The sequence below is a fragment of the Canis lupus genome, chromosome 6 (assembly GCF_048164855.1).
Source record: "Canis lupus baileyi chromosome 6, mCanLup2.hap1, whole genome shotgun sequence".
NCBI lineage: Eukaryota > Metazoa > Chordata > Mammalia > Carnivora > Canidae > Canis > Canis lupus.
In genome coordinates this window covers 61,452,218-61,475,756 of record NC_132843.1, presented here as the reverse complement: position 1 = coordinate 61,475,756, position 23,539 = coordinate 61,452,218, and the positions used below count along the sequence as shown (strand labels likewise).

The 23,539-nt window shown below is 38.4% G+C and overlaps 1 long non-coding RNA gene across 1 annotated transcript; it reads left to right on the top strand.

Annotated features, from left to right (window-relative positions):
- The first annotated feature begins 425 nt into the window (after positions 1-425).
- Positions 426-23,115, top strand: LOC140635737 (uncharacterized). The gene is made up of 2 exons (XR_012033081.1): positions 426-559; positions 21,084-23,115. It is a non-coding gene; the product is annotated as an uncharacterized lncRNA (long non-coding RNA).
- The last annotated feature ends 424 nt before the right edge of the window (positions 23,116-23,539 follow it).

The following is a 23,539-nucleotide window of genomic DNA, read 5'->3' as shown; positions in this document are numbered from 1 at the left end:
AATTTACTACTCCCGCCCAAATTCTATTTAGAATTCCTTACTAATTAAAGCTCCCAGACAAAAGTTTTCTTACTGTTATTCTACTGTCAGTTCTACTCTCTTTATACAGTCAATTCTTCACAGATTTATTATTTGTCTACAAAGTATAAAGGCTGCTTATCATTTCTTTGGGTCTCAATTTTAATATTGAGCTTCTGTCCATAGTTAAACGTTTTTGTTTTTCTCTTGTTAATCTGTCTCATGTCAATTTAATCCTAGGCCAGATGGAAGAACTTTGAAATGTAGGGAAATGTTTTTCCTCTCCAAAAGTTGCTATAATTGGCAGGATAAACCTCCCTGGCTGGACGCTGCTGCAGCTGAGAGACACTGTGACATCTGACAAAAACCAGCAGAAGGTAGGAATCCTTACTATGTCAACAACCCCACCCACCAGCTCTCTGCCTGAAGAATCTAATGGAGCAAGAGTGGGGAGAGTCCTTTTTCTCTCTCTAAATTTAGATCATCAAGAGAAAATATTCGTGGAACTAGTTCCTTGGGCTTAGCAACCTTCATAAATTTGGTAAGGTACTCTTGCGTTGAATGATTCATTTCTTCCCAGAGATGGTCACTGTTTGTCTTTTGTGTCATTTGTCATAAAAAGGAATTACCATGGGGAAAGAACACAGACGTGGGCCTCATTAGCCTGCTATTCCAGCCAGCCTCACAGACTGATGAGCTCAAGGTTCTCATCAGACTAGTGTCTGTTTAAACAAACTTTGCTGGGGGTCCTCTACGTTAAATCTGGATGAGGTTTTCATTTAATTTTGTTCTATGTCCTAAGAGCTTGGCTTTCTTACCAGGAAGGATATTCTCTGGTCTTCACCATCCACAGGGTACACCTACCTGTGCAACTTGGTCAAATAGACTGGGGTTTCAAGATGTGCACTTACTAGCCACACTCTCTTTGTCTAGACATGCCAGCTCTCAGGGGAATTTAAGAGGTCCCAGCCCATGAGGGACCTTTGTCATCTTAACATTTATTGTTTGTTAGTGCTAGAAGAATCCCAATACTGTAGTGACTTCCCTGTGTCACAGATTAGCAAGTCTGTGATTAGAGACATCTTATATTTTCATGGGAAACTGGAGATACTGTTTTCACCACCCTCTCCTTACTATGTGTATGATGAAGGCCTTTGCCTTAGCAAGATTCCACTTGTCAATGGCCAGATGATGGAAACTTTAAATTGGCCAAATTTGAAAGAAAAAAGAAATTTCCATAGAGAGTACTCAATAGTCTTATTAATAGAAAGGCTACTAATAAGGAAAGTAAAATTTCATCCAGTTTTTACATATGAGACCGACAGCATAGTTTGTCTAAACAGATGCCAGTCTGACAAGAATCATGAACACACCAGTCTGTGAGGTTGGCTTGAACTGCAGGCTGACAGGGCCTATGCCTGCATTCTTTCCGTATAACAATTCCTTTACTAATCTAAATGCTACACTTAGGGACTCCTGTGACAACCTGAAAGAATGGAAATTAGACGTCAGACAGAAATTAATGTCCACCTCTGATATAAGATCCTTTTCTCACAATCTGGCACCATTTATTTCTTTTTCAACTTCCCTTTCCCTACATGATTTACACAGAGCAAATTTTAATTCTTTCTTTTTCCCTTAATGTTATAAATCTTATCATGTCTTTGAACTATAAACACAGCCCACAGTTACCTGAAACTGAAGAAAAAAAAGGAAAGAGACCTTTTTTAAAAAGAAACAGTTAAAAGGCCTCTTGCTCTAGCACAGCCTCCTTAAGATTATTTCCAGGGACAAATACAAATCTTAGAAATCTTCTCCATAAGTATTAAGAGACTTTAGCCACCTAAGCAAGTAAACTTAACGTATTTCAACTGTTATTTATAAACTAGTGAGTTTTATATTATTTCAGAACAGAATCTATAAGGTCTCTGTATTTGTCTATATGTATTTGCATGCATGTATGTTACAGATACACTATTTTCCTACCTCCAGGTGGTATTGCCATAATTAATTTGTAAAAGAGCTCTATTTAATTGGCTTAAAGAAAATTAAGTGCTTATTTAAATTGGTATTCATAAAAATTCTCCAAAATAAAATGGAAACTTAATCCAAATGAATTTCAGATTTATATGATCTGGAAAATATTTGGTATTAAAGCTTATTTAAGGTTAAAGCTAATTTAAGAAATAAACACATCCTTAGAGTTAGCAACATTAAATATAATACTTTTATCCTACCCAGGTTTCTAATCAAATAACTTTATGTTATTGCTGTTACAAAATTTATCAGCAAAAACAACAGAATAACTGATTTTGTTTAATGTCTTGTGAAGTTTTCATGAGTGATCTATACATAATTGTTGGGAGCAAATTGTTTAGATAGGTGTAAGTGGAATAAGAGTTTTTAGATCATCTTTTTAGTAACAACTATGTTTTATGCTATCCATACTTAGGGATAGGTACAAAATCATTTTTGATAACCTGAAACTTTAAAGTTTTGCCGAGTGATGACTTAAGTTACATTCATTGAATAATACAGTAATTTCCAAATAAGATAAAATAATGAAACATTAATTATTGAATGTAGGTTTATCCACTTTGGGTTTTTCTACTACAGAGAAACTAAAGCTAAAATGTGGGTCTGTTAGTAAACATGTTTTATGCTTTATTAAAAGGTTGTACTATGAAGATAAACAGTTCTAGAAATTATAAAATGTGTTCATAAATTTGCCATCAAAAAATGCTGGCATAACAGTTCACAACTGCTTACTAGATTTCACTAAAAATTAAAGTTTCTACCAGTTAAGAGTTCCAATTAATATATGTGCTTAAAGCTACTAGAAATAAGGAAAACATCATCTCCATATGCAAGAAAAGTAGAATGTATGTTTTCAGTAAATGAAGGTATGGGGAATAGAAATATATTTTTATTGAGAGAAAAAGAAAGTAATTTTGTCTTAGAGGTTAGAAAAGAGGGAAAACATAAAATCAAGTGTAAAGAAGGAAGTTGTAAAAGATTTATGAAAAAGGAATCTTTGCAAAGGAATTTTATGGGTGGTCAGGACTGGCTAAGATTGGAATAAATCTGAGTGAGCTTTAATATTTTTTTAAGATTTTATTTTGAGAGACAGAAAGCAAGCAGGGGAGAAGCAGAGGGAGGAGAACAAGCAGTCTCTGCCATGAGCATGGAGCCTGACATGGGGCTCAATCCCACAACCCTGAGATCATGATTTAAGGTGAAATCAAGAGTTAGATGCTTAACTGACTGAATCACCCAGGCGCCCCAGTAAATGAGTTTTAATATCAAAAGTACACTGGTGTAACATTAAAATTGGGTTTACACTTTGTTAATAATTCTCTTAAATTATTGGTTTGCTCTTGATAAGGGATTGTAAAAGGTTTTTGGATTTTTTTTTTTTTTACCTTTTTAAGTTATCTGCTTAGAAAACAAAGATTTTATGTTTTATCAAAATAATCTCTTGTGCTTCATGATGTCCTTACCATCAGGTCTTTGATTATTTAAGAAAATTGAGTCCTCTTAAAAATACAAGACCTGAGGCCTTGCTTACAACTACATAAATTTCTGCACATGCCTTTGTTTTTTTGTTTTTAAAGATTTAATTTATTTATTCATGAGAGATACAGAGAGAGAGGCAGAGACACAGGCAGAGGGAGAAGCAGGCCATACACACAGGGAGCCCAATGTGGGAGCCGAAGGCAGGCGCTTAACCACTGAGCCACCCAGGCATCCCTGCACATGCCTTTGAAATCTTTTATTTTCACTTTGGTTAAATAAATAATTAGGTAATGTTTCAAAATTGATAGTCTGATTTAATCAAATGTTCAAACCTTTTGATTTGACAGACTTCCCAAAATCAAACTCTAAGAAGACAACAAACTAAGTTTGAGGTTTTCTAAAGGGTCCCTGGAACAATTGAAAGAATTTGTTCTCCTTGTAAAAAAGAAATATTAAACTAATTAGGCTTATTTGGTATGTTAAATTAAATGGGAAACATTATCATATAAATTATGCTAAACCTTCTTTGATTATATTAGTGTGAATATATGTTGTTGAAATATGAGTTCTAGAAAGTATAAAATTCCTAAGACTCTAGTATGTCCTGGCATATTATTCTTTTTTGTTTGTTTGTTTATATATTTTATTTATTTGGGGGTATGGATTTTTATTTATTTTTATATTTTTTAAGTTAAATTTAGTTAACATACAGAATGTTATTAGTTTTAGAGGTAGAGTTTAGTGATTCATCAGTTGCATATAATACCCAGGGCTCATTACATCAGATGCCCTCCTTAATACCCATCATCCAGTTACCCCATCCTCCAGGCCCCTCCCCTCCAGCAACTCTCAGTTTGTTTTGTAGAGTTAAGAGTCTCTTATGGTTTATCTCCCTCTCTGATTTCATCTTTTCATTTTTGCCTCCCTTCCCCTATGATCCTCTGTTTTTTTCTTAAATTCCACATATTAATCCTGGTATATTATTTCTCGTAATTCTAATTATCTAAGTATCTTCTGTTTGTATAACACAAATAACTAAATTTCCTTGTCAATTGCACTGCAATGAACTTGAATCAGATCTTTAATCATGGCCATTACTAAGTGTTTTGTCATTTATAGACAATGATATATTACTTGGATGCTTTTACAAATGTGTTCCTGCAAAAATGCTTCATCTTCAAAGAGATTCATAAAGAAGACTCAAGAATACATGTTTGTTATAACTTGAAGTCACAAAATTGAAGTGGGTAAGAATTTCCAGAATTAACAGGAAGAACAGGATGAGGCACAATAAGAATTACTTGGGATGAAATAAACTAAAGAGGATAATTAAAATTTTTATGACTATTTGTTTGAAACATTACTGATTTGTTTAAATGCTTTGTTTTTCCAGTTTTAAGGGAATGTTTTTTAAGCTAATTTCTAGTAGTTTGGTAAATTACAACTTTGTGAAGCAGAATTAGAATAATCTTCTTTGGGATCCCTGGGTGGCGCAGCGGTTTAGCACCTGCCTTTGGCCCAGGGCACGATCCTGGGTCTCCAGGATCGAATCCCACGTCGGGCTCCCGGTGCATGGAGCCTGCTTCTCCCTCTGCCTGTGTCTCTGCCTCTCTCTCTCTTTCTCTCTCTCTCTCTCTCTCTCTCTCTCTCTATCATAAATAAATAAAAATATTAAAAAAAAGAATAATCTTCTCCCTACCTGATCCCTCCGCAATTCAGAAACAGTAATTATTCTTGTGTTTTCATGGCAGTATATTTATTTGCATACATTCAACAAGAATCTGTTCTCCTTGCAACAGGACACAGTTGGAAATGCTGGTTATATTACTGAGGCTTTGACTGGAATATCATATTTGAGAGAAACACACATGGACTCCAATGTAGCCAGACAGCTCTCAGGAATTAAGTTGACTTTATGGAGCCAAGTAAAGCCCCTGGAAAAACAGCCTAATACCTGGGTTACAGGGTTCCCAGAAGCCTTATCAGGCAAGTAAAGGAGGCTCTTTCCTGGCAGGTGCAAGATGCCTTGGATATCAGGATATCTTGAGGACCATGAAAAGAGAAGTAACCCAAATCTATAGATATTTCAGGTAAAGACTGATGACAGGTATTTGGTTGCTTAGTCTTGAGAGGCTGTTAAAAGTTTAATCTGAAGTTTCCTTATGAAAAGTTCCAGCAAAGATTTTATAAAGCATACATGACCAATTGCTATTCTTGTGGCATTTATGTAAATAATCCGATCACATTTACCAAAACTAAACTGATCTTACAAATTAGTCTTTATCTGACTGATTTTGAAAATAGAGTGACTTCAGAGGGAAAAATTATGTCTCAGTAACACAGCTTTATAGGTATTAGATTATGGTTCTTTTGTCCTTGAGGTTTTGTTTCCCACCTATAAACTAGACTAGATTACAAATTCCAGTTTCCTCCATTGTCTGGTTACAACTCTCCAAAATAAAATTTATTATTTTCTCCCATCCTTATGACTTGGAATCATTGAAAACTAAAACTTCCCTTTTTCCCAAAGCTCTGAAAATGGAATATGAATGACTTTATGTAAACTTCAGGAAAATCACAACAGCTCATATGTAGACAATCTTCATGCCTGCTGCTCTGTGGGCCACTCCAAAAGATCACCAGAGACCTTCAAACTATAAACCAGAAAGAACTGTCAGATTGTCACTGCCTGCTCTCTATCTGAAGATGCTCTGAGCCTAACATCTATACAGGTGCTTGTCCACAGGTGTGGAGGGCCACGGCTTCCCAAAGCTGGCAAGCTAGCTGGCCATGTTGGTCAGGCTAGGTGCAGACCTAAAACAGAGCAAGTATTGGGGGACACTCGGTTATGGGAATGGGCTCTTGGGGAGTTCATGGCAGCTATTTAAGTCCAAGCCCTAACCTACACAAATGTACATATTCCCTCTGAAGATAATGCTGGAGGATTCTGGACTGTCTTGTGAGGACATGGTCAGGCAGGCTGGCTGGGGTATCCTCCACTAAGAGACACATGGAAGCCTCAATTGCAGCAGAAGCTTGGGACATCCTCAGGCAGTCATTCCACATAGGGTTGGACTGTTGCTCAATCAGCTGATGCTTCAGCCATATTGGAGGTTGGTCTTCTTCTATCCATGAAGCAATATAGATTTGGGGGTGGGCCCTACCCCCATAGCTTGGAAGGCCCCAGCTGCCCAAGAGCAGCTGAAGGGGTGCATAATGTTTTTGTGTGGGCTATGCAGGCAAGGGTAGTTAGTAACCTACAACAGGGCAAATGTCAGAAGTGGGTGGGACACAGGAGTGGGCTTTTGGGTATGTAAAATATTGGCCTAATGGCCAGGACTTCTCACCCATTCTGGAATATTCCCCCTGAAGGAAATGGTGCTTTTCCAAGGAGAAGCAAACAAGACAGAGTGTCCTCCATTAGGAAATGCCTGAAAGTCTCCTTTCTCTAGGGTCCTTGACCCATCAGATAGCAAGTCCACTTGGGGAGTGACTATGGCCCATTCATAGCTGTCAGCTTAGATTGATTTGGGGAAGGTGAGGTCCGTCCATGCTGGAGACTATGCAGCTAGTTTGTGTCTGGCTGGAGTTCCATAGGCTTGGAGTGCTGGGTCTGCATGAGGCTGGCTTCTGGGTGATAGGTACTGCCTGTGTACAGGTCATGCAGAACAGGGTAGACTTTGAAACTGAAACAGAGTGAGCATCAAAGGCAGAGTCATAGAAGTGCTCTACTGAGGTTACCCGGCATCTGTCTAATATGAAGTCTTACTCCACACAAATGGGCACATTCCTCCTGATGGCAAACCAGGAAAAAATGGACCATCGTGCCAGGGTGAGGCAGGGTGGGGTGGCCAGGGTACCCTTCAGTAACAAACACCTGGGAACCTTAATTGCTAGAGAAGTTCTGGACCTCAGTAGGCAGCCAGTACAAATGGGGATAATTTGTCAACAGTTTAAAAGCTACTGCCTAAAAAGGCCTGTCCACACTCCCTGCCAAAGTCTGGCTGACAAGGTGCAAACAGTGCATCCATGGGAGGTGCAGTTCAGGGTGCTCGGGGACCTGGAACAGGGCGATGTCCTGCCAGGTTGGAGATGGACCCTAGATCCACAGGCCTGGAGGGCCCCCGCTGGCCAAGAATAGGTGCTAGGGTTCTAACTGCTTGTGCCCAGCACTGGAGGTCAGTGTAGCCAGGGACCTGGGCATTGGTTGGCAAGGCTGGGACATAAACTGGGGCTGGGGGTGGGCAGCTATTGGAGGTACTTGACATCTGCTTAATTCCAAGCCTTAACCTCTACAAATACCCATATTTCCCATAAAGGTAGAGCTCGGGAAATCTGGAGTCCTTTTTACTACGGCTGGATGGGGCAGAGGCTGGCCCACATGTTCACCCCCCCAAAAAGACACCTGAGAGCCTTGATTGCTGTAGAAGCCCAGTTTCCCTCAAATAGTAAGTATCTGTGGAGACTGACTCATTTTGATGGTCCCCACTAAGTGATTTTTGGAAAGCGGGCTTCCTCCACCATTGAGGCAATGTAGGTGCTTAGAGGTGGACCCTGGATTCATAGGCCCGGACAGCCCCAGCAGGCCAAGAGCAGTTGGTAGGGTTCTAGCTTCTCATGGAGGTCAGGGTGGCCAGGGACCTGGAACAGAGCCATGGCGAGCAAGGCCAGGTCACCGGAGCAGGCTACTGGTAGTAACTGGCATCTGCCTAGTTTCAGGTCCTGCTGTCAGTGCTAGAGCACGTTGCTAAGGTGTGACAGTGCTGGTGTTGACGGACTGGATGATCCTCTTCACCAGGTGACTGCACAGCTCTTGCCACTGCAACCCAGAGAGTCGCCTTTACCAGGCGGGAGCTAACTGCCCCATGGCCTTCAGAGAGCTATTTTAGATCAGAGAAGTGTGGCCTTGTGCAGACCCAGCACTCTCTCCTCATCCCCAGAGACTCTGCGGTCTGATGTCCCCTTGCATAGGTTTTTATTATTTGTCAGAGAATGAGAGGGAGAGCAAGAGAGCATAAGCAGAGCAGCAGGTAAAGGGAGAGGGGGAAGCAGGCTCCCCACTGAGCAGGGCACCCAGTGCAGAGCTCGATCTCAGGACCTTGGGATCATGACCTAAGTCAAAGGCAGATACTTAACTGACTGAGCCACCCAGGCATCCCTTCATAGGTTTTTATTAACAAATCCCCAGCAAAGCCCCTCATAAACTGAGCTATGGAGTTCTAAAGGGTGAGAACAGATGAAATGACATCCTGACACAACTTCTTCACTCTTGTTTTTTCATTTTTTTCATTCTCATATCAAAACAACTTTAATTAACTATAACCATTCTTATATTAAGACAACTTTAACTCATATTAAGCCAATACATGATATCCAACCTGGGATTTCAGATCTTTCCCACTTTAATTAATACTAAGGGCCTAACGCCCAGTACAAATCTAAGCTCATAAAAATATCACACCACCTCATGATTCTACACCACTGGCAATCTTAATCGCTTAATCTTTTGGGAGTATTTTTATTTGACACACATTCTTTCATACCATAGTTTAATGACCAGTTTAAGGACCATATTCCAAATATTACAACAAAGAACTCTAACATGATAGCATATCCGGTTGCCAAATGACCACAACTTAACCTTCTTAAGCCACTCTGTTTAACTTTCTTGACAAACATGTTTCTAAATAAAAATCACTTTTATAAAGCTTCAGGGGGTGCAGGCCTGCATCACACTATCAAGTACATGTTTAATTTGCCATAACACGAGAATTCAAGGCAATCATTATTTTAGGGGATACAGGTTTCTGTTCTCTTTTCAGTTCCTGCCAAATTATTTATTAATCTCATCTCCCAAGTATGCCTTTACTTAAATGTTCTAACATAGGATTTACATTTATTAGATTTTAGGAAATTCAATGTGAAATATTTCTCTGGTTATTTCAATAGTTCTTTCATCTTCCTTTGACCACAAACAATATTCTTTTTCTTCTATGGTCAGATTCACTACTTAGTCTAGTTTTACACATTCCCTCACGCCATGTTCCTTGTTTTTCCCTTGACTTTAATAGGTTGGGGTAAGATTTGGCTGAGAGCAATATTCTGGTCCAGCTTTCTCCTGGTTGAGAAGGCAGCAGGGCCATAGTCCTAGGTACCTGTACCATAGCTGTGTCCACATCTATACTCTAGTAGTAATAAAGGTATTTTGGTTCTGTTCCAACAACACATCCTTAGGAACATGTCTTCCTTCTAGTGTAAGGGGGCTATTTGGGCCCTCAACTCTCCTTTTGATATAACAGAACCCAGAAGTGTGGTAGCCCATGTCTTATTTCCTCCTTTAAATAACAATAGTCATTTTATAGTTGCCCAAGGAATCACCATTAGGATGCATGGTATCTACTTGACTTCTGGTTGGGTTGTATATTATCTCAGATGAGATCAGATCTCAGATCAGCATTGCCCTAATTATAGCTATTCTAGGAGTATTTCCCACATCAACCAAATCTTACCTGTAACATTGACCATCTACAATTTTAGAGAAACATGTTTAAAATCCTTTCTTACTATTTCATTATTTTTAGTGTTTTCTCCCAACTTCTACTGCTCTGCCTGCTTCAGTGTGAAATGCATTTATATTGCCTATCATATCCATCTGTACCCAGCTATAACAAAACTGTCATTCATTGCGTGTGTTAAACTGAGGTTCAAAATTTTTCTTAATTTATTTGATCAATTTGGAATTGCAAAAAAAGTGGCTGCCGTTGTTCTGCCAATGAAATCCCTACCAGCATAACATGATCTATAAGGTTTTCCCTTCATTTGAGGGAACCTGTTTTTGGTATAAGTTATAAATTGGGCATAAGTGAAGGTGGATAAAATGGAGTACAATTTGGGGATTTGTATCTGAATTGAAAATCCTGTATATTAAATTTCAAGGTATTGGCTACTATAATAGGTTCCAATATGACCAGGAAAATTTTTATTAGCAAAGATTCCCATATTTTTAGGGTAGAATTCGGTGATAGAATATAGGAACCCGAAGTATACCATGAAGGATAACAATATGTATTATATACTATGTTTCCTGTGTGTCTTCTTTACCCCTTACATGGTGTTCCTGTTCTTTTAAAGTCTGGGCAGAGTCCATGGATCAATTCATTTCTAATAGATCACAATGGATTAAGTAATGTAAGTTGAGAGTACAGTAAATAATCATTTTTTTTTGCCTATTTATATTTGAAAATATAATTTGCCCATTCTGTGTATTCAGCAGCTGCTTTTTGACAAAATGTTAGATCACCAAGTAAATTGGGAATTAAATTAGGGTTATTTTTTTTTAAAGATTTTATTTATTTATTCGTAAGAGACAGAGAGAGAGAGAGGCAGAGACATAGGCAGAGGGAGAAGCAGGTTCCCTATGGGAAGTCTGATGTTGGACTGGATCTCAGGATCCAGGGATCATGCCCTGAGCCAAAGGCAAATATTCAACCACTGAGCCACTCAGGCATCCCTAAATTAGGGTTATTTTTAACAGGGTCTCTGCCACAGGTCCAATGCTACACTCAATTCAGTAAAACAAGAGAAAAGTACAAAAGCCAGTAGCTAGTAGTCTTGGTATGTATGCCGGGCTATACTACCAAGAGCCATTTAGCATTTCAGGCCAATCATCATGTCCCAAGTCTGTGTCTGTGGGGGCATGTTGTTCAGGATCCTTGTTACTTCTTGTAGAGATTGAAGTGGAGGCCTTCACTTCTTCAGCTTCCCTAGGTATTTAGTTTCTCCATTGACTGAAGGTTTCCCAGGGAGTAGATGGTGCTGACAGTGAAGGGTGGGGTGAGAGTTGGGCTAGGGTATGCTAGTGATATGATGACGCTGGTGTGTCCTCAGTTGCAAAAAAGTGCCAGGATGGAGGAAGTAGAGAATTTCACAGACAATGGAGTTATATCTGGATCAGGAGGTAACATTCCACTTTGGAATGGTGGTACAGCTGCTATTGCTAAAGCTGTCATGAGCCACAGCTGCAATGAGTATGGTATCCAATAGTGAGCAATAGACAAACCAGAACAGCCGGCAGGCAGCATGCTGGACTGACCAGTTTAATAACCTTTGTAGGATTAAATATGCATAGCAGATTCATGTCTGCAAACTGTAGTGTCCTATAAATATTTATTTCTTGTTCTATTTTAAGACATCTATATTTATTATAGACATTATTGCCAGTATTTCCCCAATCAAGCCCTGAATCAAGCTAGACTAAATATTAGGCATCTAGAGTCAATACAATAAAACTTGGAGTCCCTCATGCCTGAAATTTTTATAAAGGCATCTTATTTTCTTTAACTTGGTGTAATATACCTTTTCTTTCAGTCACCTAGTAGATTTTATCATTTTTTAAAGTAATACTTTTCCTTTTAATTTGTATTCTGGGCCATTGCTAGTGCTAATGCTTACTTTTGTGGGTGCTTGAAATATGATTACAATAGGGGTTTTCCCAGCCTTTTCATATATATGGTTTAGATATTTATTTTAGTTTAGTCCAGGTTTTTCTATTTAGATTGTCAGAAGCAACCTAAGCTTTTGCTTGAGCAAGCCATTACACCTTTCAATGAATCCAGAGGCAGTTGGGTTGTAGGGTAAATAGAAGTTCCACATGATGCCTTCTTCCTTAGCACATTTTTTTATGTTAGCTCTCCTGTGAACTGGGTAATCTAATTTTATGATGGTTGGGATACTATAGCCAACAATCCTGGTTTCTAATGCTGATGGTGGACTTTTGATCATTTTTCCTTCAAGGATTGGGTAATCATATTCCTGACCATGTGCCTACAATTGTGCATGCATATAGTTTACTCTCCGATATAGGTAAGGGTTTTATCTAATCAACTTATATAATTTGGAAGAGTCTTTTAGCGTTTTTATTAGAGAATTCATTCATGACCTATGCTTTAAACATTTGGCAATTCTTTACATTTCCTAATCTGAAATTGGAGATTTTTTGTAGGTATACACCTACATTTTTCTCTAACCATGTTCTACAGCCATGTGTGCAGCATGATCTGTTTGGTAATGACTCCATACTCTCAACTGACATAGCTGTGGTTTCAAGTTGTATGTTGCATTCCCCTTCCTGTATATGTGTGGTTATGTTTTGAGTTGATGTCTTCATGAGTAAGGAATCATTCTCCCTTTAAAGTTAAATATTAGGAATCTTTAGCTCTTTACGTTTCCTAGTGAGTTTGTCTACCTGTTTATTAAATTCGATTACCTCAGCATTGTCCTTTTGATGTGCAGAGACATGTGTGATGAATAGGGAGATGTCAGCCAGTGCTAGACTGCCATGTATCCTTACCCTATGTTCTTATTTCCCATTTTCTAGTCATTTCCCCAACATGTTCCTGGCCAATGAACTCTTCCATTAGCTACTGCCAAAGATATACCTCATTCTGAGTTTCATTAACAAATTATTCAATCACTTATCTAATGACTATTTGTATTCTGTAGGGCCTCATAGATTGCATGCCAGCCAATTGAAAGGCTCATGTGGGCAATCTGTATTCTTAAGAGTGGTTCCGATATTTTTCTGCCTTCAGAGGACCAACTCATGCCTAGAAATTTTACTATAATATGGGGTCGTTGGACATTACTTAGATCAGTGACTCTCCTCAGATGGATGGAATTCAATTAACTATTTTGACCCTTTCTGTTCTTTCAACTTATCATACGTAAGGAAGTCATTATTATGGGAGATGCTGGTTTATGTATGTTGCGTTTTCATCAAAGGCCTGAATGTTTTGTGTTATATGGTTGTGGGCTATTACTGACCTGTTAAGGTATCTTTGTGATACCCTAGTAAACTAGTATTGTCTGCCTTCCCATGTGAATGCAGTCACGAGTTGGCTATTCTCATCAATTAGAATAGCAAAGAACATGTCAAATAAAACTATCACTATGTAATCAGTTAGATTCAGCAGTGATACTGTTTAATGATAGCACCTATATCTAAGAGTGATCCCTCAATCTGGGGAGAGCGGTTTTTTGTTTGTTTGTTTGTTTGTTTAATGCATATAAATCTATTGTAAATCTGTGTGACCTGTCTGGCTTTTTAACAGGCCAGATTGGATTAATATATGGCAAAATAGTAAGCATAATAACTTATGTAGGAGTTCCTGAATGTTTACTTTGATTTTTGTGTATCCTATTACATCCATTCCAAGACTGTTTTCTAAATTGGGGCCTATAAGGCATTCAGCTTTACTGGGTGGTCTATCTTCCATTGTTAGGAATGTAGATTCTTGGGATGCCTGGGTGGCTCAGCGGTTGAGCGTCTGCCTTTGGCCCAGGGCATGATCCTGGAATCTCAGGATAGAGTCCCATATCGGGCTCCCTGCATGGAGTCTGCTTCTCCCTCTGCCTCTCTCTCTCTCTATGTGTGTGTCTCTCATGAATAAATAAATAAAATCTTAAAAAAAAAAAAGGAATGTAGATTCTTATGTTCCTGGGATTAATTTTCCTCCTAATTCTTCAATAGTCCCTTTTTATTGTTGAAGAGTTTTCTAAATTAGTAGGATATCCTTGTATCAATGTTACTTGGGAAGCTGTATCTAACAACATCATGGTTTATTTTAGTTATTTTTATTTACAAAAGGCTTTTCTATTGATGTGGGCAGTATAGCTTATGGGTGGCCTGCTGAGTCCTTAGGGGGAGTTCATAGGGTTTACTCTCTCTGGCAATCAGTGGTTTGTCTTAATGGGAGTAGGTTTCATAAAGGAACTCATATGTATTGTAAATGGATTAGTGAGTCCAAATGTGGTTTTATTCTCTGTAGGTCTATTTCCTTGAAGGTTTGGTTGTTTCCATTTCTCTAAGATTATATGTAGTTTTTGAGGTTTCTATTTGGATTTCTATTTATATAACTTGTTTTAAAAAGTGGTGGTCTAAATGTTTTAAGGGGCTAAAAGGGCCTTATAAATGTAGGTCTATAGGGTCTATTTGATTGGGTCTATTTACATTAAGTATCAAACTACTTTGTCTGTAGATGTGTGTGTTAAAGCCATAGTCTTTATCTTGACTTAGTTCCTCAGTTCTTCTTTATCAAGTCAATGAGTCCTGTGTTTCTGGGACTTGCAAATACTATAAATAATGCTGCTCTGCCTTGCAGGGGGCAGCTTTTAGACTTTTTTAATTTGTTCTGTTGTTCCCACAAGTAATGGTGAAGGTGTCCACCTCCATCATTAATCATAGTTAATAGTCCCAATTTCATTATTATATTAGTAGCTTCCCTTGCTGTTTTCCATAGAGATGTTTTAGGGATCATATATACCTATAGGTATAGGCCATATTAATCTCTAGGTTCCTGCTACCCAAACAAAGATCTTTGTAAATTAGTATTATTTTCTCCAAAAGCTATAAGGTGTTGATTCAATTTAGCATCAGTGGTAATGAATTCAAGTTGTACAATCTCTGTTCCTGTAGGGATCATGTTTTTATTTTGGACCATAAATCTAAAAGCCATTGAGTTTCTTAATGGCTAAGAAATTTATTAGAATTTATTAGAATTCCATTCTAATTTTTGTCATTTCTTGTCTGATATAAGCTTGCTCTTCAGCGACTCTGATTGGTTTCATATTCTCATTTGTTATAGTCTTGTCTGGTTTCATGAGACTAGCTTTTAGTTAAAGTTATCAGGGTCAAAGGGTTAAAATAATCCTTGTCCTGGGGTGTAGAATCATGGCCTTAGGAATAATGGGGTCTGGTTTCTTCTTATATTGGAGGTTACTTTCTATGCTAGCCTTTCTTCTCTACATCTGTTATTTAATGCTCCTAAGAAGAGCACTGGAATGTTTTCTTTAGTTGTTCTTTTTAATATAGGATATAACTCACTGAATTGAGTGATCAGGCCAACATCCAGAGTTTAAGTTTTGTCTGGACTAAGTATTCATTAGAATTCCAGGGATCTTCAGAAATTAAGTATCACCCTTAAATCATCTCTTGAGTAATTTTGGTACAGTGAGGGAGTTAGGCATATTTACCATTGTCTTCTTGCTGCCTGATGAGGTCTCATGGTTCTCTAGGAATGAGGACCCTAAAGTGTCTTCAAATGGAGGATAGTCTGTCTTGCCATTTTAGCTTCTCCCCTGCAAGTCAATTGAAAAATCTACAGCTCTGTCTTCGAGTAGAATATGACACAGTGGGTAGTTAGGCCTTTATGCATTAAGGCTGATGCCTTGTATCCCCAGTAACTCCCCTCCTGTGACCCAGCCTCATCCAATATTGCCTAGTTTTATGTATCTGGCTATGCTGACCTATGTAGCCTATGCCCACCAAGACCTGTCACCTGGCCTTGGGCTACAAGGGCCACTTCAGACCTAACGGAGCTCTGGTGTTCCCCAATCCCTTGAATGGCCTCAGAGTGAAGGTAGCTCACCCCTTCAGGAGGAATATGCACATTCATGGAGATTAGAACTTGCAATTAGGCAGATGCCTGCTACCCCCCACTACAGCCCATTCCTATGACCCAGCTTCTCCTGACACTTGCCTTTATTAGGTCCCCTGCTCCCCTGACCTGTGTGGCCTGTGCATGTGCAGTTCCCAGCCTAAGGTTTTCAGGGATGTGTAGTACTGGTGGTTCTAAACTAGCTATATGGCCTCCAGAGCAGAGGGAGCCCTCTCCCTGAAAATTTTTCAGCAGCATTTAAACTGGCGATAGGATCCATTTGGTTTGGCTACCTAATGGGGTCCCAGGTTTATCAGTGTAGTGGCCCAGAGAAGGTTACACAAAAAGTTTCCAAAGTGGCATATTAATTATTTTGAAGTTATTTTAAAAATGGCCAGTGACTTTCCTTTGTCTCCTGAAAGCAGTGAATAAATCTCCCATGTGAAAGGTATCCTCCCTGCATCAGGAAGAGGCATCCTTATCCTTAGAAACAGGTAATTTACTCATTTCCTCCAGTGTATCATTTAAAGCTCTCGTTTCTTTGGAGATGTTGTGTTTAGAAGACCTATCAAGTGTAGAAAGCGCTAGATTGAAGTCACCAAGTATAAGTGTATTATTATCTAAGTATGTCTTAACTTTGGTTATTAATTGATTGATGTATTTGGCAGCTCCCACATTCGGGGAATATAAATAATAGTGAAAGGGAATAGAAGGGAAGGGAGAAGAAATGGGTAGGAAATATCAGAAAGGGAGACAGAACATAAAGACTCCTAACTCTGGGAAATGAACTAGGGGTGGTGGAAGGGGAGGAGGGCAGGGGGTGGGAGTGAACGGATGACGGGCACTGAGGGGGGCACTTGACGGGATGAGCACTGGGTGTTATTTTGTATGTTGGCAAATTGAACACCAATAAAAAATAAATTTATTATTAAAAAAAAAAGAAACAGGTAATTTAGGGCTGAAAAAGTCTGCATAAACAAACTGTGTTACTTTTACCAATTTATTACCACAGCCCAAATTTTGTTTAGAACTCTTTACTAACTGAAACTCTTGAATATAAGTTTTGTTTGTCCTGTCCATTCCTCACAGATTTATATTTGTTTGTCTAAAACATTTTAAAACCTCATGCCTTAGTCATTCATTTGAGTCTCAGTTTCAACATTGGGCCTCTATGCACACATAATTTGATTTTTTTTTCTCCTTCTCATGTCAGTTTAACCCTTCAGCCAGCTAGAAGAATCATGAAAGGTAGAAAAAAAATTTTCCTCCCCACCAGTTGGCATAGGGGCAGGATAAATTTCCCAGGCTAGACACTGTTTGCTTTGAGGCTGCTATAGCTGAGAGATCCCAGCACATCTGATATACAGCTGGCAGAAGGTAAGAATCTTTACTGCATCAGCCTCCTGGCTCTCTGCCTACAGTATCTAATGGAGCAAGCATGGGGAGAATGCTTGTCTTAATTTAGATTAGCTGAAGAAAATATTTGTGTAAGTAGTTCCTTGGGCTTAGCAACTTCTATAAATTTGATGGACTGCTCTTGATTTGAATAACTCACCTTCTGGAGACAGAATAACTGTTTCATAAAAGGAATTACCATAGGAAAAGAATGCAAGTATAGGCCCTTATAAGTCTGTTGTTCGAGTTAGCCTTAGAGACTGGTGAGTTCATAGTACTTACACGCTAGCATCTGTTTAAACAAACTTTGCTGTGGGTCTTCTAATGAAAAAAAAATCTATGGGGATTTTCCTTTGGTCTTGTTTTATACCCTTGAGAGTTTGGCTATGTAACTAGTGAGAATACTCTCTAGTCTCTACCATCCAGAGGATGCACTTATCTGAGTGGCCAAAAAAGCTGAGGTTTGAAGACATGCAGTTACAAGAAGTATTCTTTTTCTGGCCATTCCAGCTCTCAGGGGAGTTTCCCCATAAAGCACAGTTTTCATCTTAAGTTTTGTTGCTTATTATGTCAGTGCTGGAATGTACCATTCCACTAGTGCCTGTTCAGTGTCATGGACTAGCATGTCTGACTGGAGAGGTCTCATTTGCACAGGATAGCAGAGATACTATCTTGACTACATCATTCTTACTGCCTGTGCGATGAAGGCCTTTGCTTTCTTATACTATTTTGGGGAGTAAAATTTTGATTAAGGAGGGCCAGTGGTACCTCTTGGTATAAGACTGGAAAGTTGTTGTAGGGTCTTTCCATTAAAAACATGTTTATTGGTTTCAGTCACTATTAAGATTAATATGATTCTATTCATCAGGGCCAGATGATGGATCCTTTAAAGAATGAAAAAAAAATTTTAACAGATCTGTCTTTCCATCTTAATGTCTAATTCAATGTAAATTCCCTTTCTCAAAATCTGGCGTCCAACTGCATTTTCCTATAAGATTTACACTCTGGTCTAATCTTTAGGCCAATGTTTACTGCTGTTCAGGTAAATGCTAAAAGCCAGAAAGTAAATTTAATAGAAACTGGGCCTTATAATTCCTATCACTTTTCAAGGCTCTGTAATCAGGCTCTGCCAGCTTCAGACATTCTCATGCAATTTCCTTTGCAGATATCCTAGACTCCCCTCCACCACCCATAAAAAGAAATTCATCTTTTACCTCCACTTTCAGAAAATCCTACCAAATTTGGAGAAAAATTAGAAAGATTTGTGACCATTCACAATACTTCCCTAACAGAGAAAGCAGACGACCAAAATTTCTTCTAGGCCCTCCTACAAATAATCAGCTAAAGGCCAATATTCAGGGGGCTGATAGAAGCAAAGGTTGAATTGTGTATTCAGAATGCTTTACACAGATTTACAAAGGCATAAGTCTTTTAAGATTCCTTGATATAATGAAGTTAGAAAGGTGGGTTAGATATAAAGACATTAGAAAGGTTAAGTTAGAAAGGTGGGTTAGTCCCTTGGTATTCAGGTTGTAATCCACTTGCAAATCTTTACAAAACTGGAAATGCAAATCTAGAAAAAAGGTCAAATTCACCTTTCTTCTCTGTCCCTTGAAGTTATAAATTTCATTGTGTCTTTAAAGAGTGAACACAGTCCACAGCTAGCCTGAAAGTGTGTGTGTGGGGGGAGTGGGGGGTGGAAAAGAGGCCTTGTTAAAAATACAAAGTAAAATTAGTGTTCTTGCCCAAACTCTGGACCACAGTTTCCTTAAGATTACTTCCAAGGACAAATACAAATCTTAAAAGTCCTCTCCAAAAATAGCAAAAACTTCAATCATCTGGGTAAACTTAATTTATTCCAACTACTGCATATAGCAGTACTGAGTTTTATATTGTTTTAAAACCAAAACTGTGATATGTGTTTGTCTATCTGTATATGTGTGCATGTCATTTATATATTTTTCTATCCCTGGATGGAATTACCAAAATTAATTTGTAAAAGAGCTCTATTTAATTGGCTTAAAGAAAACTAAGCATTTATATACATTTAGTATATAAATATATAGTATTCATAACTCAAAAATAAAATACATATTTAATCCAAATAAACTTCAGATTCATATGATCTGAGAAAATATTTGGTATTAAAAGTAATTTAGGGTTTTTGAGTTAATTAAAATAGATCTTATAGTTAACAGATTTAAAAAGAAAACTTTTAGTAATAGAGCAGACTATAAGTTCATATTATAAAAATTTTTCAACAACAAAATAGCTTGCAAGAATGATTTATTTTATCTGATATGTCATGAAGTTTTTGTGGATGATCTGAATGTATAATTGTTAAGAACAAGTAAATCGATTTAAGTGTAAATAAGTTAAGAAGCTTTTATGTAAACTTTTTCAATAGTTTCCCAATGTTTTTTATAACCTGAAACTTTGTTTTATTAAGTGACGAATTAAATTCATTGAATATCTAGATCATTTCCAAATGCGATAAAATGAAATTTTAATTACTAAATACAGGTTTACCTGTTTTGGCTTCCTTATTTCAGAGAAATTAAAGGTGAATTTGGATCTGTCACTATTTTTTATTATTTATTGAAAGATTGTATTATAAAGAAGCACATGTTTCTAGAAATATATTCATGGTATAACAGATTTATAATTCTTACTGGATTATACCAGAAGTTTCATTCTGGATTTCACCAGAAGTTAAATTTCTAAGGGTTAAAAATTCTAATTAATATATGTTGTTAAACCTGAAAAATAATAAAGGAAACCTCTCCATATGTAAGAAAAGTAAAATGTGTGCTTTTGATAGAAGATAGTATGAGGAATGGGAATGTATTTTTGGTTGGAGGGAAAAAAAGCTAATCCTATCCTAACATGCAGCTGGTTATGTAAAAAAGAAAAAACTTGGGACAAAATCTGAATATAGGAAAGTTATAAGAGATTTGTGAGAAGGGAATCTAAAGGAATTTTAATGTGTGGTCACGCTGATTAAGATTAAAATGTATTTATTTAAAAATGAGTCTTAATATCAAAAGTAAGTTGGTACAGGCTCTGGTTTAAGAACGGTGAGGTAAGAAGACCCTGAACTCCCCTCCTCCACAGACACATCAAATATGCACCTATTCATAGAGCAATTCCTCCTAAAGAAAAACTGAGGGCAGACTGAACAACAGTCCAATAAAAAGATGAAAGAAAGGCAGGAGAGATGGAGACACCAGATGAAAGGGACTCCCACCTTGATACTACCAATTGCAGCAGGGAGGAATAGTACCAGGGGACTTGAGCTGATCTGTTTGCCCTGGGGCACAAAAAAAAAAAAAAAGCTATAGTTTAAAAGATCAACTACAAAATAAAGGAACTAGCCCTGGAACCCTGCCAAATGGTAAGATATCTGCTGGAATTCCCTGGGTCTGTCAAGCTGTAGAGCACCAGGGTTTACATTCGCCCATCCACCTTGATAATGAAGATACATGCAGGGTCCAGGGCCATAGCTGGCCTGCTACCTCAGTGAGCCCTGGGCCCCTACCACATATGAGCCTTAGATGCCCTGGAGTACTGATAAAAAGCTGTGATGTAGAAGAGCAAATAAAATATAACAGACCTAGTGCTAGAACTTTGCTAAATGAAAAGAGAGTTGTGCTGGTACTGCGGGTCAGAGCTGCTAATAAGTACCACATTTTATGTTCCTCCTCCACCTTGATAGCACAGGTGTGAGCAGCGTTCTGGGAGCCATACCTTGCCTGCCACATCAGCCTAAAGTACCCTGGGACACAGGAAAAAAAAGAAGTGCTTTAAAAGAGCAACTAGAATATGAAGGAACTGTCCTAAGACCCCACCAAATGGTGGAGGAGATGCTGGAACTCTTGCTGGGTTGGAGGGGCTGCCAAGCACCAGTTTATGTTCCCCTTCTGCCTTGACAGCAAGGATGGGAGCAGGGTCCAGATGCCCTGGCTGGCCTACTACCTCCTTGAGCCTGGATCCCCTAGCCCATGTCAGCCCCAGTTATCTCAGTAAAGTGGCCCCACCATAGTACACACCAACGGATCCCTGGTCAGCGTTTACTACAGCTCCAGCCACTGCACCAGGGTGACATAGATGCAAAGCATGCCAGAACACTCCAGGACCACATACCACTTTGGCTCCAGATGGCTTGTAAGGCACCCATGGTGCACAGCATTCTGAGACTTCCCACCTTATGCCTGCCTCTGTTCTAGCTGCCCCACTAGGGCACTCTCTTCAAAGAGAACCTCAAGACTACCAAGCCCATGCCCACTTCAGCTCTAGCCATCCCCCAGGGAAGCCCCAGAATGGCCTTCCCCAGGACCCACACACCAGCTGTAGTTCTAGTCAACAAGCCAAAGTCACTGGGTGACTACACACAGTCTACATAGAGGTTGATCTTACACAAGACCATTTTCTCAAGTTTAAGAGAAGGAACTAATTCTATCTAATTCATAAAAGCAAAGAAAGTCAAGCAAAATGAAGAGATAGAGGAATGTGCTCCAAATGAAAGAACAAGACAAAATCTCAGAAATGAAACTAAACAGAGATAAGCAACAAGCTGACAAGGCATTTAAAGTAATGATCATAAAGATGTTCACTGGAGAAAAGAATGGAAGAACTGAGTAAGAGCTTCAACAAAAAGATGGAAAACATAAAAGGAACCAATCAGAGTTGAATACAATAACTGAAATAAAAATATTCTAGAGGGAAATCAAAAATCAACATCAACTTAGTCAACATCAAGTGAACAAACATTTGCATTATAAAGGTTCGAGAAGGATAAGAGAGAAAAAAAGCAGAAAATGTATTTGAAGAAATAATAGCTAAAAACTTCCCCAATTTGAGGAAGGAAACACATCCAGGTTCAGGAAGAATAGAGAGTTCCAAACAAGATGACCTCAAGTGAGGGCCACACTAAGACACATAATAATTAAAATGTCAAAGGTTAGGCCATCTTGTGTCCCCATGTGTGCACCTAATCTCAGCTGGTCTACCCAAGACCCCTTGAGCACCAATCCTAGTCCCCCATGGGGCCCCATTTCCACTCCAACAAGATGGAAGAAACTATCATGAACCAAGAAAAACTTGCCACACATGCACGTTGGTGGGAAAGGAACTGCTCACTGAAAGAAGGTAGTTCATAGAATGGCTACAGCAGATGATAGAGAACTTCAGTTCTTCTTAAAGAAGTTGGGGACAAACTATCTCTGGTATTGAAAAAGTGAATGTGTTCACAAACCAGGGAACAGTGATCCACTTTAACAACCCTAAAGGTCAGGCATCCCTGGCAGCAAACACTTTCACCATTATAGGCTGTGCTGAGACAAAGCAGCTGACAGCTACCCAGTATCTTAAATCAACTTGGTAGAGACAGTCTGATTCCTTTAACAGTCTGGCTGAAGCTCTGTCCAAACAATCTGTGAATGGAAAAGCATCACTTGCTACCAGAGAGGATGATGATGATAAAGCTCCAGATCTTGTGGAGAATTTTGATGAAGCTTCCATGAATGAAGCAAACCAAATTGAGTCAACTTCTGAAGAAGATAAAACCTGAAGATGTTACTGGGAGCTGCTGTTTTACATTATGACCACTTTTTAAATTTTGTTCATGTATCTGTTGCAATCTAGATCTCTAATATTTTTAAGTGCAAGCCCTTTGGGCACTGCAACTCTGCAGTTTTTACTTATGCATAATTCATTCTTTGCAGCTAATAAGCTGAAGGAGCCTGGGAATAAAGTTTGAAACAAAGTTAAAGTTCTTTGCCTAGTTAAAAAAGTCAAAGGTTAAAGATAGAGAATTTTAAAAACAGTAAGAAGCAAGAAGTTATGTACAATGGAAACCTCATAAGACTATCAGCTGATTGTTTTTAGGAGAGACTTTGTAGGTGAGAATGGAGTGGCATGGTATATTCAAAGAGCTGAAAGAAAAATCTGCAACCAAAAATACTTAGCAGTATTACCATTTAGAATTGGATAAATAGTTTCCCAGGCAAGTAAAAATTGAAGGAGTTCTTGAGGTAAGAAAGGAAAAGCCATCATTAGAAGAAAATTATGAGTAAAAAGAGTAAAACATGACAACATATACATAAAACATGGAAGTGGAGTAAAAAATGTTCTTTTTAGAACATGTTCAAACTTAAGTGGCCATCAATTTAATAGAG